Here is a 12,946-nt window from a genome sequence, read left to right as displayed (position 1 = left end):
AAAGTAAGAAGCGCATGAAAGCAGTAGTTTGAAAATGTAACATGGAAGCTGGTATCATGATAAACTCTTGTCTACCATATGCTCTGTCCACACCTACAAAGGTCTCTCTCACTGTTTCCCTTCACCCATTACCATCCCCTAGGCAATCGTTTAATGGTGACAGCCTTCACAGAGGGCTACTGAAAAGACTTGATCATGTACACAGAGACATGGGACTGGAAATGGCCCCAGGTTCACCAAATCCAGCCCCCTCCTATGTCAGGCAGTGTCCCTGACTCCAAAGATTTATCACCCTTAATCTTAAATGAGCTCGGTTGTTTGCCCCCAGCCTTGGAAAACTCTTCCAAAAGCTCATTCCTCTGATGACTGAAAACCTTTTTCTGATGTCTTGCCCAAATTTATTCATGGTCATTTCACATTCACTTGCTCACGGGCCAATCATAACTTAGTTTGCGTAGCTCTTCGCCCTCCCTCGTGCTTAGTCCCTGCAGGTAGTTATAGTCTACAATCAGCTTCTCGGCCTACTCTCCTCTCCTAAGACAGGTTTTGCATTCAAAGGGTGATCCCTGTAGGGTTTCTCTGCACCTGTTCCAGGTTCAATGCTTCTTCCTTGATATGGAAAAGGTTTTCCGGATGAAGTCTCACCAGTGCTTGGTACAGCGACACTAATACTTCACTGGCTCTATCGGAAATACCAGTACCTTGACTGATTCAGTCCAGGTTGGGATCATCTTATCATCTCCTAATACAGCCAAGTCTTTATCATCCCCAGTCATGCCTATCGATGGCTTTTACATGAGAAATTCTTGTCATTAGCCCTAAAGTACCTGACCGTGCACTTTGATCCATTAAATTTTAGTTCATTCCTCTTTCCCTAGTCCTGAAAGCCACAGGTTTTTTTTTTCCCTTCACGACATTTGGATCCTAATTTGTTTTGCTGGTCCCTGGCAGATGTTAAGTTAAGTGCGCAACCTGGATATGATTAATTTATTGCAGGTCCCAAAAACGGAGTATCCTGCCATGCCATCCCAATGTCAAATCCCAATCGTATGGCAGGCAGGTGGAAAGTCCCACATTGAGGGCTGAGGGCAGCTGCCTGCCTGCTCAGATGTTCAAAGGGCACCACAGGAAGGGCAGTATCAGGGACTAGCTCTTGATGGCACATTTCTGTAGCACCCTTTTGATGTGCCAGGACATAAGGAGCCCTTCAGGTGATAAGCTTTCATCACAACGCAGCCCTGTAACTGGAAAGCACAGGAAACCCATTACCTGATAGCATTCCTGCACTCCAGCACCTATAGCCCCCCACTCCCCAGCTGCTGGTGCCACGGACTCAGGGTATGGACAGCTGGGGTTGGGAGATGTCCCCAGGCCAACCCACATCTGCTTTTAACTTAAAACCCAGCCATGCAGCTGGCATCAGGCTATATGGTAGGGTTGTACCTAGCCATACATTCAAGTTGAGACACGATGAAAATAAGCTGCAAAAATATTGCACATATAATGGTGACTGGTTTCTCATTGTATTGTGCCATTTCAGGCCATTTCATGGCCTGAACATGTGGCAGGGTTACTATTTATGACGTGGTAAACACATTAACCGCATCATTAGTGCAACATCTGGCAGGGGCCAATTATGCCTCCCAACTTTATGTCACCAGCTAAATTCAGTAACAAAGTCCTACTCATTGTGCCAAGGTCATTAATGCAAATATGGAATTAGATCAGGTCCAAAAACAAAAGATTACATTACAGTAGTTATTTCCCTCCCACCCCTATTTACCCTTTCAGTATAGCACATTATGATTTTCTAGAACCAACTTTTAAATCCTTTTACTAGTCCTCACCTCCTCCATGCCTAGCAATAATGTTGGGACATTATTGTCTATCTAGATGAGATTTACCACATTTTCTTCAGCCAAAAAATAGACATCTCATCAAATATGGCTCAGTAGACTTTTGGTAAAGCTATGCTGCAATTTGATATATGTTTCATTTATTTCCATGTTTTAATGGTTCCTTTCTTCATGATTTGTTTGCCTATAAATGAGGTCAGACTAATAAGCATTAGTGAGTGGCTTAGTTCATGTCTTCCCTCCTTCCCTTCCTTAAATATAGGTACTGCACTATGGCAAGTTGATAGAGTGATTAAAATCCTTGCTATAATATTTGCAATTTCATTTGCCAGTTCTTTTATTATTCTGAGTTAACATTTATCCTTACTGCTGCATCCCCCAAAACCTGGGCCCATTAAAGCTGAGTTTTGCTTCAGCTCAGCCATAGTAATTTCCATGTCAGTACAATCATTCCAATGACCTGCCCTGCCTTTGCCCCCACCATGTTCTTCATCATTATCCTTATTAAAAATGAAGACAAAGTATTCATTTATTTGGGGCCGTACTGAGATTAAATTAATGTTGACCTGACTATAATGGCCTCACATTATCTGTCCTTGTTCTCTCTCTCTTTTTTTTGATATAGTGACAGATCCTTTTACTGTTTGTTTTAATTTCCCTTGCAAAGTCTAGCAGCTTCATTTCTGAGAACTCTGACTTTATGCCTCTAGGCTTCCTGACTTACAAAGCATGAACATTTTTTCTTCTTCTTTTCCTTCTATGGTCTCTGAAAACTTTTAATCTGTTTTTAATGTATTTCATAGTATCCTAGGAAAGTAGGTCTGGAAGGGACTGCGCAAGGTCATTTAATCCAGCCCACTGCTCAAGGAAGGACCATCCCTGACTAAACCACCCCAATCAAGTGTCTGCTTAACCTGCTCTTGAAAACTTTCAAGGATGGAGAGTCCACGACTTCTCCTGGTGGCCTGTTTCAATGCTGACCACTCTCATAGCCAGAAAGTTCCTCCTAATCTCCAACCTGAGTTGGAGCTATGGCTCCTAGCCCTGTCCCCTACAACCCATCTCTATCTGCTCTGCAGTCACCCTTCAGGTATTTCAAGACTGGTATTTAATCCCCGCTCCATCTTCTCTTCCCCAGACTAAACACCCCTAGTTCTTTCAGCCTTTCCTGATAAGTCTTGCCACTGGACTCTTTCTGGCCTGCCTTCTTGAAGTGTGGGGCCCAAAATTGGGCATGGTGCTCCAGGTAAGGCTTCACCCGTGCTGCACAGAGCAAAAGAATCGCTTTCCTTGATTTGCAAGTGGCCCTCCTTTGAACACAACGCACTATGCTTTTGGCTTTTTCTGCAACAAGAGCACACTGTTGGCTCATAGTCACTCAACTACTTCTATGTTCAAAGTCATTCCCTATAATTCACATTTCCCCTTGCTTGGAATCACGTTCCAAATTGCTTGTACACACTCAGCTCTTTAGTGCAGGTGACTTTTCTAACTAACACTTAATAGTCTTATTTGTCTTTTTTAATTAAAAAAAAAAATCTGGAGCTGCCAACCTCTTATTTTACCTTCCATTTAATTGAAACAGAATCAACTCTTAATAACAATCCAAGGCTTTTTTTTTTTTTATGACTGGCTCTTCAGTTTACTAAAACCCAAGTCCCAAAAGACATTATCTCTTGTGATTCAAATTATTTGATGAAGAAAGCTGGAAGATCTCAGTGCTTTTAATATTTGTCCTTCTGCCTACTTCTAGGAAGTCGGTTCCCCATAATAATATTCCTCCTGATAGTATTTGTCTCTCTAATAACACTGCAGGACTAGCAACAGAAACTACACATAAACCAGTATAAGTGATTGGGAACCAGTTCAAATCTGTAACAGAACAGAAGTTCAGTGCGCATAAACTGCTTTCAAAATGGCTGAAACCAGTTTAAGATATGCCTGAATGTATCATGTTATCAGACTTAACTGATTTGGGTTAAATCAGTTTACAGGCAACCCCCACTTGGCGCTCCTAACTGGTTCTGGAAAAACCGAGCACTAAGTAAAACAGTGTTAAGCAGAACCCATTTCCCTACAGGATTTAATGTAAATCAAGATCATTGGTTCTGCATCACCCACCGACCCATCCTGCAGCCCACCCTGGGCCATGCTGGCCTGGGCCCTGCGCTCCTGCTGGCCCTGCCCGGCACCACGCGGGCACTGCCAGGGAAAGCATCAGCTCCTCCCAGCCTCATTGCTCTCCCACCATGGTGGCCCCTGCCAGGCCGCACCCGCTGGCCACCAGTGCACCTGTGCACGGCCCCAGCCACCCTGCCTATAGCGCCCGAGTCAGGGCTTCAGTGCGGGGTAAGCAGTGGGGCCACCCACCTGCCCACACCCATCTTTGACCAGCAGGGGCTCCCTCCAGGGCACCCAGCACGGGGACGAGCCACCACCACCAGATCGCTGCAGGCTCAGGGGTGGGGGAGCTCTGTGGGCTCCTGCTGCCCTGCTGGCCCAGGCCCCACGCTCATGCCCCGCATCTGCCACTTCTCACTGTTGCCACCATTCCTCCCTGCCCGCTGCCCACTCCTCCCTGCACTCCTGTGCCGTGTCAGCCTGGGCTCCAAGCTCATGGCCCCCACTCTCCCCTTCTCACTGCTACTGCTCCTCCCCGCCCGCTCCAGCACCGTGTGCCGGAGCGGACCCTGGGTTCCTGCCACCCCTCCCTGGGCTCTAGCTGGCTGCCACGCACCAATTCCCTCACCGTCACTGCCACTGCTTCTCCCCACACCCATACTGCGCGTTATAGTGAAACGTGCTCAGCACTGAGCAAAACTAGGTAGGTATTTTAAAAGAGCATTGTAATGAAACCATGGTAAGTGAAACCACGTTAAGCGAGGGTTGCCTGAATTAAACTTCTATCCCAGATCCAAAAGTGCACTTGAATCAAAATGTGACTCTGCAGGTCTATAATAGCAACAAAGCACAACCCCAGTATGAGCACAACCTTCTCTTACCATCCCCTTCCAACCTGATTTTGACCCAGACTTACTGCTTTGCCCATGTTATCACTTTGCATTTCATGACAATCTACAGTATATTAAGGATGAATAACACCTGGCAGGCCCTTTTATCTTTATTTCCTGAAGTTCACATACCTTTCAATAGCTGTATAAAGAACTAGCCTGATCCATTTTTCTAAGTTCCCCAAGTCACAATTACTGAAGAAGGTTGATCCAGTGGGATTTCCAACTGAATCATAACCTGCTGTTCTTTTACTTGCACAAATTACTGTATCACCTCTCTTTGCTGGACATTTAAGTATATTAAAGGTGCTGGGTCACTGCATAAAATGCATTGTTATGGTCCTGCCTCACAGGCCTGCTGTTGTGTTTTGTGTTATATCTCTTTGCATTGTTCTCAGCACTTACGCAGAGCATGATGCACCACAATTGTGATATAAGAAAAGCCTTACCACTTCCAATTGTGTGTCTGTCTGTCCGTAATGCTCTGAGCCAACTGTGCAAGCACTGCCCAGAGCCTTATTGACAGACAGACACACAAGCGAGGTGGAGGCAGCGGGGACCAGGGTGTGCTCTGCCATGCAGGTGGAGGAGAGGCAAGGGGTGTGGCTTGTGCCCCGGAAGGGGGTGTAGCATGTGGCAGAACATGGCACGTGGCTGCAGGGTGCTGCAGGGAATGGGTGTGGGTGCACTGGCAACACTCACCGGCTGCAGCATGTGGGCATGGGGAAGGGTGCAGCCCCTGCACCCGCTCCCTGTGCAGCACCCTGCAGCCATGTGCCATGCTCCCCCCACCTCCCGTGCAGTGATTGCCCACCAGATGTAGCTGTGGGGCACACAAGGTGCATGGGGAGCTGGTGCTCACCAGCTACAGTACATGGCTGTGGGTGAGGCATGCTCCCCATGCCCACTCCCCATGCAGCACACTGCAGCCCCACGTCCCCATGGAGAGTGACTGCCAGCTGCAGCCACCAGGAGCACTGGGAGGGGAAGGGGGCATGGCCGCAGGGTGTTGCATGGCACTTGGGAAGTGGGGGGGCAGGCGGGGAGGGATTGCGGCGGCCTGCCGCCACCACCAGAAAGGCTGGGGGGGACTGGGGCTGAGGCTGCACCCAGTGGGGGGCAGGCTGCACTCAGACTTGGCCAGGCTAGGTTGCAGGCCATGGGAGCCTGGCAGCTCTTCCAGAGCTGGGGGCAGACAGCTCCTGCCACTGTGTGCACTGGGGGGAACCCGGGGGGGGGGCCGTACCACCCCCTGGGCTCCCCAGTGCTGTCCCTGCATGAGCCACTGGGCCATAGTGGCCCTATGACATGGCCTGGCCAAGGCCCCAGTCTGGGTGAATGTGGCCCCGGCCAAGCTGTGCCATGCCGTGGGACACTCAGAGCCCACTGGCCCCTCCAGGGGCAGTGCCAGGGAGCCTGGGGGGGGGCACGTGGCCTTCAGTCTGTGCACAAGGCACGGGTGGCTGCCGCTGCGGCCTCCACTCAACCTCTGCTCCCCCCACTCACTGTCCCTGCTCTGACAGCAGTGCCATGTGAGTCCTGCTGCGGGGTGGGCTGGGCAGCGAGGCACATATGCGTGGTGTGCAGCTGTGGTTGGGTGTGTGCAGTGCGCAGCGTGTGGCATGAGTCTGGGTGACTGGGTGTGGGTGTGCATGGTGCATGTGGCTGAGTGAGTGGGGGTGGCCAGGGGTGTGTGTCACATGGCTGTGGGGGGTGTCAGGTGGGGGGGGGCTCACAGGGCCAGACATGGGGAGTGGGGGGGGGGTTGTGTGTGGTCAGACTCACAGTGGCAGCGGTAGTGGGTGGTGGCGCTCTATTCCCACAACCCATCCGTCATTCTTGATGGGCACTTTCCTAGTAAGATAAAGTCCCACAAATCCTTGATTTCTATCTTTCTCCTTTCTACTTCCCCTTACTGTCCCTTTCTCGGGCAACTAAACAGAGAAAGAGAGAGAGTGTTTTGCAATCCAAGAGGCTTTGGCCTTTAATACAATTATCCCTACCTTTGACACTTCAAAATCAAATAAGCCATAATGTACTCTTTATGGGGCTTCACTTTAGGGAACTGAAGCTCCTGCAAAATGCAGCTATTGCAGCTGTGTAAGAAGCACAGTGCCCCGGGATCAACACTGCCTGGCAATACATTCTTAAGTGTGTGCAGGCCGGGCCCCGCTCCTGCCGCCGTGCGCGGGTCGGGAGGGGCGATCTGCAGCCCGTCTTTTGCGCACGCGGGCTGTGGCCAGCAGCCCGGGCACGCGGGGCCAGAGAGAACCGGCGGCGAGCTAGAATTAGTCACAAACACATAATGGTTGATTGAAAAGATTGTTTACTTACACCCAAAGATGGTAGTGGTGTAGGATGGACAGGTTTCCAGGCACAGCTCCCGCTTAGATCCTCACTAGAGGACCACGACAAATTGATTGCTCCCACGGAGTGGTTTAGGCTCCGCGGGTCCGGTTCGGTTCCTTACTTCCCCGGAGTTGTTTGGGCTCCGTGGGTTTGGTTCCCTGGAGTCGTTTAGGCTCCGTGGGTTCGAAGATTACAGGAAAGGGATACGTCTGGGATTGCGATTGGTGACAGGGAGAGGCTAGAAGCGAAAGCTCTGTAGGTTCGGTTATTAAGCCTCTATTGCCTGCTTAGGAGAGGCGCGTTGGGTCCGTGAGGGTCCGCAGCGCTTGGAGATCTTCATACAGAGTCCTCCAGTCCTTTCTCTCCCTCCCGGGGTTGGTAAAGTCTCTCTCTTTTTATCTCCCTCTGACTTGGGCGGAAACTACCCAAGCCTTTTGTAGGGCTAGCAAGCCAATAGCTAGCCGCCACGTGTGCCTACATTTGGAACTGGCCAATAATGTGGTGCGAATCCAAATACAAAGTCTTGGCAACTGACAAAGAAGATTACTTTCAGGTTGGTTTACCATTGGACTGAGCAGAATCCGAAGGACGATGATGTTCTTTTGCCCATAAATCTCTAGGCAACTGTCTAGGCTGTGAGAGGTTAGTGGAACGGTTCCAGGATCTCGCAAGTGACCGTGAGGCCATGGTCTTATTTGCTGGAGTGATGTCAGTCCCAGCGCACATGCTCTCGGATTCCAAGCACAATACGAGACGCCAATAATTGCCAGCATAAGATGGTCTGCGCCGTTATATTCTGGCCGTCCTGCATGCCACACATGGGCCTTTTGACTAATCAGTCCTGCAACAAGCGCTGGCAGTGGAATAGGCCAGTGAGTATTACATGTTATCATGTCGATGTTGGTGACATGTCCTCTACTCCACGAAGCTTGTCTGACTAAGAAGCTGGCTTCTTCTTGGTTCAGCAGGTTGGATCCAAGTTCTATGACTAAACGTCCTAACCATACAGCTAGAGTCTCTTCAGGTTGAATTTTTGATGCTCTACACAAATCCTGCAACTCAGTTCTGGTGCGAGCATAGTAAGTAGTAGCAACTCGGTTAGTTGTTGTTGTAGAACAAGCTGCTCCTTTGGGAGATGATGCTGTCAGAGGCTGAACTGCTGCCGCGGGGGTCACTGCTGCTGTTGTTGCTTCAGGCAGGAGGGGCGGATGCACTCCTCCGCTTGACTCTCTCCTTCGTCGGCAGGAAGGCATGGTCGGTAGGGACGCTGCTGCGTCGCTAGGTGGGGTTGCCGGCGACGACACTGTGTCGATGGGCGGAGTCGCTGACTGAACTCTCGCAGGTTCGTTAGAAGCTCCACCCTTCTTTTCCAGTTCTTCCACGCGGTCTCCCTCTTGCTCGGCGCCATCTTGGACTGGCGTTTCAGGCTCCTTTTTCTCAGCCGCTTCTTTGACCGATCGGATCGCCATCTGCAGCTGGGTTTTCAAACTTAAGTTTTTCTGCATTAAATCCATCACAGTACGAAAAGTTGTACCACATTCTCCCCCTTGTCGTACCGCAAGGCCACTCTTTCATCCGCGGGGCGTTCCTCCGTCTCCAGATCTTCGCGGAGCTCGGATGGAACCTCGCGACCCCGTAATCTAGGTATTACCATACACGGGGAGACCCAGCCGATTGGCTCCAGTTCTTCACTCTCCCGAGCATATCATAGGCATCGGGCACACTCCTGGGTGAAAGTCGGGTTCGTTTCGCCTGCCGGGTTGGGTTCAGCGAGGGACACAGTATCGAGGGGCCTAAACAGGACCCGCTCATCCCTCATTATACACCCGAACGCCGCAGGGAGCAAGTACACTTCCCTTTCTCTCGGGGCTCCATCTTCGGAGATTCCCTCTTCTCCCTTTAGCGACAGACGTCCACTTACAAATCTTTCACCCGTTCCGCCCACCTGGTGGTAAGCGATATGCACCTCCAGATCCTCAAAGCTTTTCACTTGGCATTGGTTATCGCGCCAAGGGCAGTTCTGAACCAATTCTAGCTCTAGCATATTCTCTCCTGATCCCATCCTCGTCGCCATGTGCGGGCCGGGCCCCGCTCCCGTCGCCACGCGCGGGTCGGGAGGGGCGATCCGCGGCCCGTCTTTTGTGCACGTGGGCTGTGGCCAGCAGCCCGGGCACGCGGAGCCAGAGAGAACCAGCGGCAAGCTAGAATTAGTGACAAACGTGTAGTGGTTGATTGAAAAGATTGTTTACTTACACCCAAAGATGGTAGTGGTGTAGGCTGGACAGGTTTCCAGGCACAGCTCCCGCTTAGATCCTCGGTAGAGGACCACGACAAATTGATTGCTCCCACGGAGTGGTTTAGGCTCCGCGGGTCCGGTTCGGTTCCTTACTTCCCCGGAGTTGTTTAGGCTCTGTGGGTTAGGTTCCCCGGAGTCGTTTAGGCTCCGTGGGTTCGAAGATTACAGGAAAGGGATACATCTGGGATTGCGATCGGCGACGGGGAGAGGCTAGAAGCGAAAGCTCTGTAGGTTCAGTTATTAAGCCTCTATTGCCTGCTTAGGAGAGGCGCATTGGGTCCGCGAGGGTCCGCAGCGCTTGGAGATCTTCACACAGAGTCCTCCAGTCCTTTCTCTCCCTCCCGGAGTTGGTAAAGTCTCTCTCTTTTTCTCTCCCTCCAACTTGGGCGGAAACTACCCAAGCCTTTTGTAGGGCTAGCAAGCCAATAGCTAGCTGCCATGTGTGCCTACATTTGGAACTGGCCAATAATGTGGCGCGAATCCAAATACAAATGGCGGGAACTCCTTTGCAGCGTGTATCACTATGATGCAAAAGAAATGCACCCTGCAAAGAAGCTGTATTTTGGCAGGAAATCCCCCGTTGCACCAGAGTTCTCTCTCACAGCAGAGAACTCTATCGTGCAAAGAAAGCTACAAATTGGCGGGAAAATAATTTAGCGGTGCCGAAGCACACACAAACAAAAACCACAACTTTGGGTTGTGACAAAGTGGAAAACAAGGCACTTAGGTTAACCCATAAAACCCTAACCAATTTAGGGCCTGGTTACCAGGGCCCAGTCCCTTCCTCCCCATATTACACTACTACAGTTGAGATCAGAGGTGCGGGAGGTGGAACACCCTAATTAACATGAAGGAGTTGGTCGTATGACTAACGGGAGACAACTTTGACACATGACACAGCCTTCCTTTACTGCAGCACACAGTACAGCAATGTCACAGACTAGTTTAGACCAGGAAAGAAAGAGCACCAAGCCCAACAGGCCTTATACCAAAGTGGTTTGGCAAGCAGGACTCAATGACTCACGTTGGTATTAGTGACAGACAATAGGGCCAGTAGCTTGAATGCCTCATGTGTTATCTCCCTGCAGCAACTCTCACCACATTGCTGGCCATAGGTCCCAGGAAGGAAAGGCATTTTCTCAGTCACCAACTGCAGCAAGAGCAGCTTTGCCGTTTCAAAATCCATCAAACCATTTCTAAGAGTTACCGTTTCGTAGAAAAGGCTAGAGGCTACTGTAATCCATTGCTTTAACAATCTCGTTGTCAAGTCACCACGCACTATTGACAATCTTTTTCTCTTTACAGTTAAGAGAGAATCAGTGGCTTAGTAAATGACTGCCTTGTGCTATCAATCTGGGTGGGAGAAACAAGTCATCTTTCATCCATAAGTGAAAACAGTGAATATTGACTTGCTGCCTGGTCCAGGATAGGATTTGTGGGGGACGTGGAGGTGGGGAAGGGAGGGATGGAAGGAAAGTGAACACTGAAAACTTGCTGTCTAGGTTAAACTTCGTGTCTGGTGCAGGATATTCCACAACAAGTGCTGTACAAAAAGGGATGCTTCTCTCTCTCTCTCGTTTTTAAATGCTCCGCACGAGCATTGAAGGAAAAGGAGGGGGTGAGTTTCCTGGTGACTCACCGCAGCAGTTGGACACACACGAAAGGGTGCATATAGTCATTTACACCAGTACATGGTAGACAAGATCACTCGATGGGTGATGACAGTGAAACTCAAGCTAAGCTGGGGCCTACTCACAAAAGTTAAAATACAAAATACTGATAACAATTGCATAGAACAAGAGGATGCAAGTTTTGCAGATGGTCCTTCTGAGAAGAAATATTGAGGTATCACTTCCAGCTTATCTTACTATACGCATGATGGTTTTAAGCAGGCTCCTAGTTGTCTGATATGTAGCTGGGTAAAATGTCTATCCGTGATTAATTAATACGGTCAATTTATTTTTTTGCAATTAGCTCGTGTTTACGCACAGGAAGAGTCATTCTCCACATGTGAGAGATGTCTCCTCCTGATTTACGCTTGTTTTGCCTTAGTGGTTACCTTAATTTCCAAGGACGGCTCTGCAAAAACCTTGGGTTTTTCCTGGTTATTAATCAAGTTCCTGATACGTTCCAAAGTGAATAGAAATGGATAACCTCTTGTCACTAAGGAAGGTAATTCATTCAAATTGGAACTATCTGATAACCAATCATGAGCAGTTTGATTAACAGGATTTTCCTGTTTGAGACTCTCAACTTACACAACTACAAGAATGCTTTGAAGATGCTGATTTAAAGCGTATAAGAGGAACGAGACAGCTAACACGGTGCGCTTCAAGAGCAAGAAATCTCTCTCTCTGACACAAACTGCTACTGTGCCCAGCTTTCTTCTAGGCGAGAGGATCCACACCTGGCGAAGTAGACCAGACAGACAGACTGCCTTTTGCCTGGATCAGTGAGAAATGACCACATTACAGCTAAATACTTGACTTTGCTTTGCTTTAGGCTCATTTAACTGTGAATACTTGTAGTAAATAAAGCCTTTCTGTCATTCATCTAATGAAGTGTTGTGTCACTCATTTAACCCATGAACACCGCATGCCCCCAGAGGCTGGGGGAGCTCCCACAGGCAGCCAGGATGCTGTTGGCAGTGGCAGGGAGGTGGCAAGCGCCCACCCGTGGTTGGCGACCACCCACAGATGCCACCAGCAGCGATGGTAGTCACCAGTGGTGTCAGTGCTGGTGGAGAACGGTAAGAGCCTGCAGGCATTGCCAGCACTCCTTTTCGCAGGGGGTGCACCATCATGCTTAGGGGGTGCACATGCACCCTCATGCACCCGCTACGCATTGCCAATGCTTTAACCCTAGTCCAAAATCCCATTTTATCACTTAACAGCGGGTGCTACCTTGGGGATAGGCTTCATCTTACTCATTTTGAGTAGTAATTGCCCAACTAATTTAATCTGAAATCACTCCGAGAGTAAGTGCTCAGCAACTGTTACGACAAGATTCAGGCCATGGCTTCCCTCCTAACCCTGGGCCACTAATGCCTGCCCAGGCATGCCAGGGACTAGCAATTAGACTTTGTAGATGACTAGGGAGTGCCCCTGACACTACTCAGACACTGTCCCAACTACAGAGAGTCCAGGAACGGCTCTGGGGCACACAGAGATGTATGCTTTCTCTAACAACTAGTCTCTGGTATACCAAAGAAGGAGCATAGGAGGCAGGGATTATTTTGTCATCAGTGGCACTGAGGATGGAGTGGAAGCCATGTAGACACACTGTCAGAAGGTTTTTAAAGGCAATTTTCCTCCAGAGAAGTCTGAAGAGGACTCCACTAGTGAAGTCAAAAGAGGCAGGAAGGACACTGCCACCCAATGTGGTCAGAAGTGTAGAGGGACCGTTGCCAAAATAGCCTAACAGCATGGACCAAG

At 49.6% G+C, this 12,946-nt stretch overlaps 1 protein-coding gene across 1 annotated transcript in view; it reads right to left on the bottom strand.

Annotated features, from left to right (window-relative positions):
• COL22A1 (collagen type XXII alpha 1 chain) overlaps positions 1–12,946 on the bottom strand; it is a 237,243-nt gene that overhangs the window by 131,627 nt on the left and 92,670 nt on the right. The window lies entirely within an intron of this gene.

Source organism: Alligator mississippiensis, chromosome 3 (genome assembly GCF_030867095.1).
Source record: "Alligator mississippiensis isolate rAllMis1 chromosome 3, rAllMis1, whole genome shotgun sequence".
Taxonomy (NCBI): domain Eukaryota; kingdom Metazoa; phylum Chordata; order Crocodylia; family Alligatoridae; genus Alligator; species Alligator mississippiensis.
This window is presented reverse-complemented; position numbering and strand designations above follow the sequence as displayed.